General features: G+C 38.5%; 1 long non-coding RNA gene across 1 annotated transcript; it reads right to left on the bottom strand.

Moving 5' to 3' along the window:
- Positions 1-1006: 1006 nt before the first annotated feature.
- Positions 1007-2051, bottom strand: LOC107183143. Its single transcript, XR_001513912.1, has 2 exons — positions 1815-2051; positions 1007-1736 (listed from the first exon to the last, which is right to left on the bottom strand). It is a non-coding gene; the product is annotated as an uncharacterized LOC107183143 (long non-coding RNA).
- Positions 2052-6917: the final 4866 nt, after the last annotated feature.

Here is a 6917-nt window from a genome sequence, read left to right as displayed (position 1 = left end):
ATTCTACATACAGTTTTTGTTCTTACACAAATTAACACACTTCAATTTTAAAAATTAATATTGTGATGGTATGTTCTAAAGAAAAGGAAGTTGCTGAGTGTTTATCATAAGGAAATTCAGAATAGTCTAGGTCAGCGAAGGCTACCCTTATGAAATGACTGTGTTTATTCTATGCATGATGCCTTGGATTTCCAACAGCTTTTCCAATTTTAGGTTTTGTGTTTCATTGTATGCCAAGATTTTCAAGCCATCAGTTCCAATTTTGGCTTCAGAAAATGATGAGGTTCTTGCTACCTTTCTGTTAAAAAAAATCTCAGTGTAGGAATATCTCAGAGCACATCATCTCATTTGTATATAGGCCCACCTACCTTTGACTAAATAAACTATTCTTCTAATAAAAGGACTATTTGAAATACAAAGATTTCAAAATAAGGTTAAATTACATGCAATCTGCTAAGGTACAAGAATTTCCAGCAGAGAAAAATTCAAACTCTTTCACTGTTGCTAAACACTAAGATGTGTATAAGAGTAAAGTGGAGGTTTGAAATGGAACAGTAGGAATGGGTCCACGTTATATACATTTCAACAAAGCAACATGTTCAAAGTATACTAGAGAGCCCTCTGACATTCTATCCATGTGAACTAAGCAAGGCAGATCTAATCAGAGAAAATGTGCACATAGGGCAAATCTGGGTTCTAATCTTTGTTCGACAATTTCCTAATTGAGTAATTTAATATCTTTAACCTTCAGATTCTTTATCTATTATATATATTTCTTAAAACATCCCAACCCCCATGTAATTAATTTATCGAACTACATTGGTCAGAGTATCGAAATGTGCAACTCCTCAAGCATCAAAACTGAGCATCATGGTTTAACTATTGGGTATGAGAATTGCACTTGTGGCAACTCTGTGAAACCCCTTTAAAACTATCAGATGGCTGACCAGTGCATTCGCAGAGGACAATTCCCTACTTCCAATGTGCAAGAGAAATTTCCTCAGCGGTTTTTATTTTGTGTTTTTTTGTTTTGTTTTGTTTTTTCTAATGAGCCTGTGAACAAAATTGGGGCTTTGTAATAAATATGACAAGCTCCGGGGGTGGTCCACATGGCAAGCCTGGCAGGCAACCTCAGTTACTGAAAGTGACCACACAGGCTGGTCTGATCATAAATCCTAACTTGGCAGGTCACAGTGGGTAGTCCCAGGCCTATAGCTTCCTTAGCAAAGGTCACTCTTTACCTTAAGCGAACCTTGTTCATTGTTCTTATGCATCTAGGATGACATACCTTTGAAATGGTAGAGTGATTTTCTTTTCCAGACCTCTGGAAGTCATAATCACCAGCACCAGAGTATAACAGAGAATGAATACACTACACTTATATAAAGCTACCCATATTGATCTTAGTAAATGTTAAACCAGCCTTTTACTCTAACCTGATATTATTCTCCTGAAGCTAGAGTTTGCATGTTGAAAGCTTCTTGTCTAAGTGTGTTTTGCTTGAATCACCACTTTCAATTCCTATGTGAACCTAAGTGCTGGAAACCATTTACTGTCTTTATTAGCTGAGTATAGACAGAGACCCCAAAAGTTAGTAACCTTGAAGCCCTCGCAAAGGTCAGGGCTGTGTACCACCCAGTTAATCTAGATAATGGTAGCTGAAGCAACCTCCCTACCTTTAATCATGTAAATTGCCTAAGGGTCATGTTATGACCTAATCTGTGTGTCATTGAAACCTCCTTACTCTAGGGTAACCACCTTACCCTAGGGCTACCCAGACAAACATCCTTACCCTAGGGCTACCCCAGACAAACCTCCTTACCCTAGGGCTACCCCAGACAAACCTCCTTACCCTAGGGCTCCCCCAGACCAAATAAAAGGTTGGAGCAGCCAGAGCATCGGAGGAAGTCTCTCTCTCCTTGATTTGGACTTGCCCTCCTGGCTCCCCAACATTTCCAAATTATCTCGTGTCTTTTTCTCTCATTTGTTGTGCGGCTCCTCTTTCAGATACCGAACCCTACTCCACGCTGGACGTGTAAGGAAACTAACTCAGCACCCAAGGAGCAGCATGACCTTCAAGGCCCTGGCTAACATCAACCACCAAGACACAGGAATTCAACTAGATGGCCAGCTCATGGATGCTGACCATGAGAGTCCATATTAGGTTTAGCAAAGACACTGCCTGAATGTGCACAGCCCCTCCCCCTGATCACTTTGTTCTGCTTTCCCTTTCCATCCTTATAAAAACCTCTGTCTGCACTGAGATCTTAAGATAGTTTTTAAATATATGAAATATATTTTTTGTTGATTTCAGAGAGGAAGAAAGTGGGAGAGAGAGAGAAACATCAGTGATGAGAGCTGCTTCCTGCACGTCCCACACTAGGGATCCATCCCACAACCCAGGCATGTGCCCTGACCATGAATTGAACCGTGACCTCCTGGTTCATAGGTTAATGCTCAACCATTGACCCATGCCAGCTGGGCAAGATATGTTTTTGAGGACTGGGAAAAGTTCCCCATCTTCTCAAGATGCTGGCACTCAAATAAACCTCTTCTTTTTCACCAGCTCCTGTCCCATGAGTTTGGCTGCCATTGGGTTACAAGACCACGAAACTCCTCATTGTTATCTTATTGCCTACATACCACTTCTATGTGGTGTATGTTGTGCCCAGATTTCAAGATCCCCAATAAAACCACACCAGGGAGCCAGCCAGTTCGATGCAAAAGCAGAGGGTCCTTTATTGAGCTAGCTCCACTCTCCCTCCTGGCCGACACAGCAACAGGAAGCAGAGTGAAACCGCTGTGGGAGAAACAGGGTTTTAATAGGGGGTGGAGTGAGGGGAGGGGAGCTGACTGTGGGCCCTGCCGATTGGCCAGGCGCAAGTCCGGTCTTCTTACACAGGATGTGGTCATCTCTATGGCGCGCACGTCCCTTGATTGTCATTGGTTAGTTTAAAGAAATCCCGGGAGTGGCCAGCAGGGGCCTGGGCTTCCGGGAAGAAGGTACTTTCCTGAGCACATGGCAGCTGCCCCAACATGGAGGGTACGGGGCAAGATGGAGGGCATAGCCCTCGCCCTTTCAGTGTAAATATTACATGATAACTATTTTCAACCAACCAAAATAAATATGTATCTCTCTAATTTACTTCTTATCCAAGCTTAAATATTTCCCCACTTTGCTTTCTCCTGCCTCCTTAGTCTATCAACAATTGATTTCATTTACCTTCCTTAAATTCTCTGCTTTGATTCTAAATGCAGGGGGAAAAAAACTTCAAAAATGCCATTCTCCAGAGCATTCTCAATTTGTTGAGATCTTCCTTCTGATGATGTCCTCCAAATTTTGTCTCAAATAAACACATAAATTTTTTCTAGAGATTTGAACATTCTGTCATTGACAAGCCATATTTGATGATGACTAATTTCAAAGGAATGAGACTATTATAAATATAAAATGAATTATTGTGGTGAACTTCTGAAAATGATAAAAGTAGAGAACAAATAAAATATATTATATTGGTCTCTAGCCTATTACATTGGATGCCCTACCTCAAAAAAAACAGGTAAAATATAATAATGTATACATGGAAAATAAAGGGTACTTCCATATGTTTATATTTTCATTGGAGTTAGAAAAAGAGCATATAAAGAAAGCAGCATGAGGAACCAAATTAAAATGACATGGGGTCAAAATAGAATATGGGAACTTTTCATATTCTTGCTATCTCCACCAATGTATTCTTGTATATATGCTTAACAAATTTTAAGTAATTTTAGAAATGTACCTTACTCACTTCTTTATGTGATCACTCTATGGGCTAATAGATTTAATTGTCTAGAAAGTAACTTTGAAACATACTCAATTGTTCTATCTGTAATTTAAAGCAGTAGTTTCTAGTTTGTTAGTTTGCCCTACATGATGCATCTGAGCAGAGACTGTGTCTTATGCCCCGATCTAGTAAGCACAGAGTAAACTCTTATTATTACTTAAGTTAAAGGAGGTATATTTTATATTATTTAATGACATTTTTTAAAATAAAAAAAAAAAACATGAAAACTTATGAAGAGGCTTATCTGGATTCTAACAGCGGCTGCTTTTGCAGGTTCTATTGCTATATCCTTTCCAATTATACAAAAAACACCCTTTTCAATCTATGTCAGGTTCTCCAGTTTGCCCTAGGAATTTTTAGGCATCATAAAACTCTGCTGAAGCACTTAACATTCTGCTTCAATTTCTCCTTAAAGCCCACATTTGGTTTACTTTGCAATCTTTGAATGCTCCAGCGGCTTTGATGCCCTTATGTCACTATCCATCCCCACTCCAGACCCCGCCCAGGGCAGTCGTTGCAGCAAGTATCATTTGAATGTAGATGGAATAGTTGCATCCCATGCTCCTTCATTCATGACTCCACTTTTCAATGAGTGTGGAATATTGCTTTTAGGAACTAGTGGTGAACTCTTTAATTAATTGTATGAAGTATCTGTCTTGAATATCTACTGTGAGACTCTATTTCATAACCATACAATTTACTGTATATTAACAGTTCTCTGAAGAACATGAATCTGAGACTGTATCTGACTGAGAACACAATCAGCAATCAAATAGTTGACTTAAATGGGAACTTTCTACTTTACATTTGATAAACCTGACTGGGCTGCTTACATTTTTGATATAAAGAAATGCTAGACCACTTTGTTTTTAGAGAATAAGGATCCACAAAGCTCACATTCTATTTCTTAGCAATAAAATTGAAAGGAATTTTAGAGACAGGACAGACAGTTTTGGGGGGAAGGGGGAGGTCCTTGGGAGAGGAATGCACATCTGTGATGGGCTCCAGTGCTTTTCTTACTTTCACAGAGAGAATTGTCACAAGATACCAGGAAGAGGGAAACGTAATTCACAGAGGATAGAGAATTGTCACAAGAGACAGGGAGAGGCTGAAGTGGGCACCACGTAGGCTTTGGACTTTGAAGCTGATACTCTGCAGAAAGATGACCAATTAGGAAATCACAGGGGTCATAAATTAAGGAAGGGTCCAATTAGAAAGGGTCATGAAGAGACAAACTGCTGCAGCCTTTATAAACCAGGGGACAAAGTGACTCAGAAGATTTTTGGAGTCCCAAACTCCACATATCAAAACTATGTGCTAATGTTTGCTAGTTAAAAGCCAATGATGATGGTTGGGATAGTGAATACACAATATACACATAATGTATTATAAAATTGTATACCTGAAACGTATATAATTTCATTGACCAATGTCAGCCCAATAAGTTCAGTTTTTTAAAAGGAAATGATGATGGTGACTAAACTAAAAACTGGATCCAGGGCATGTTGTGCTGTCTGAGGCACGTGGTTCTGAATACGGAAACACACTGGACAGCTTAGTTTGTGATTATCCAGATGCCCTTTTTGAGTTGGTCCCAACTAAGAAGAATCTTAGGTACTTATATTAAAATTGTCCAATTTACTTAACTAAATGGGTGTGTGGCACTACAATTAATAAGGTTTCCTGATAGAATAAGGACTGAAACTTAATACAGAGCAGGACTGCAAAATTACCTCCTCCTGGGCAGCGTTAAAGTATATGTATTCCCTTCATTCAGCCTCTCAAAAAACTGACACTTGAAAAGACTTAGTCATGACTAGCTTCCTAATATTGACCATGCTTATGGACCTCTTTCATTCCTATAGTTTTCTGGTGTGTGTGTGTGTGTGTGTGTGTGTGTGTGTGTTTTCCCTTCTATTTTGGAATACATAATCACCTCATTTATTTTCTCCTTTTGTGGGTGAGGTTGGAAGTGAAGTCTTAGTTCTTAGTTTTATCTTTAAGTCTTTTCATGATTATCCCATATGCAAATCATAGTTATTCAAGATTCTTTATTACTCTACACCAGCAAACTATGTATGTACCTTAGTAATATGTATCAAATCTCTTTCTACTGGCTTAAGATTTATAAAGCTTCTGTCTTTTATAATCCATTTTTTAATTTTCTCTTGTACATACTTTTAAGGCTTTCCTATTTCTGTAAAATCCTCCCATATTCAGTATTTATATTTACCACTAGATCCTCAATATTTAGTAATCAAACCAGAGGCCCAGTGCATGAAAGTCACACACAGGTGTAGGGTCCCTAGGCCTGGCCAGTGATCAGGGCTGATCAGATTCCCCCACCTTCCCGCCTCCTGCCTCCTCCTTCCCTTGCTTCCTCAGCACCCTCCACCGCCACTGGTTGCCCGCCATGTTCCACACTGCCTCCTGGTGGTCAGTGCACGTCATAACAAGCAATAAAACTCCTATTCTCCTGGTCGAACTCCCGAGGGGACACTTGCATATTAGCCTTTTATATATAGAGATGATGTCCTTTACTATAGAGCTTCCTAAAGCTAAAATATCATATTAACAACATAGTGGGCATTTTGAAATATCACTCTTTCTCTTATTCCTCAATATATGAATTTTGTAGTTGCCATAAATTCCACTACCATACAATTGTTTTTTTTCCAGTGATTGAATCAAACATCTCAGAATGTCAAGAGACTTTAAAAGTGTTTTCTCTCAGGACTTGTGTTTGTAAGTTTTATAGTAAAATCAAGTTTTTTTGTAAAATAAATGATTTTTCAAAATATATCAGTAGTTGGAAAAATACCCTTATTTTCAGCACATATACTTCAATAACTACTTTACTAAGAAAATAATAAAAAATACAATTAAATATGTATCTACAATGAAGCAGAGTTAGAAAGAGCTTAAATTCTCAGGAATTGTGTATAATTATACTATGAATCTATGAGATCAAGTATTATGTAACTGAAAAAATATTTTCAAATAATTTTATGTTATTTTAAAAGGGGCAAAACTGTAAATACAGCCTGTCTTAATGTATGAATACACACACACACACACACACAAACACAC

Source organism: Myotis davidii, unplaced genomic scaffold (assembly GCF_000327345.1).
Source record: "Myotis davidii unplaced genomic scaffold, ASM32734v1 scaffold99, whole genome shotgun sequence".
Lineage (NCBI taxonomy): Eukaryota > Metazoa > Chordata > Mammalia > Chiroptera > Vespertilionidae > Myotis > Myotis davidii.
This window is presented reverse-complemented; position numbering and strand designations above follow the sequence as displayed.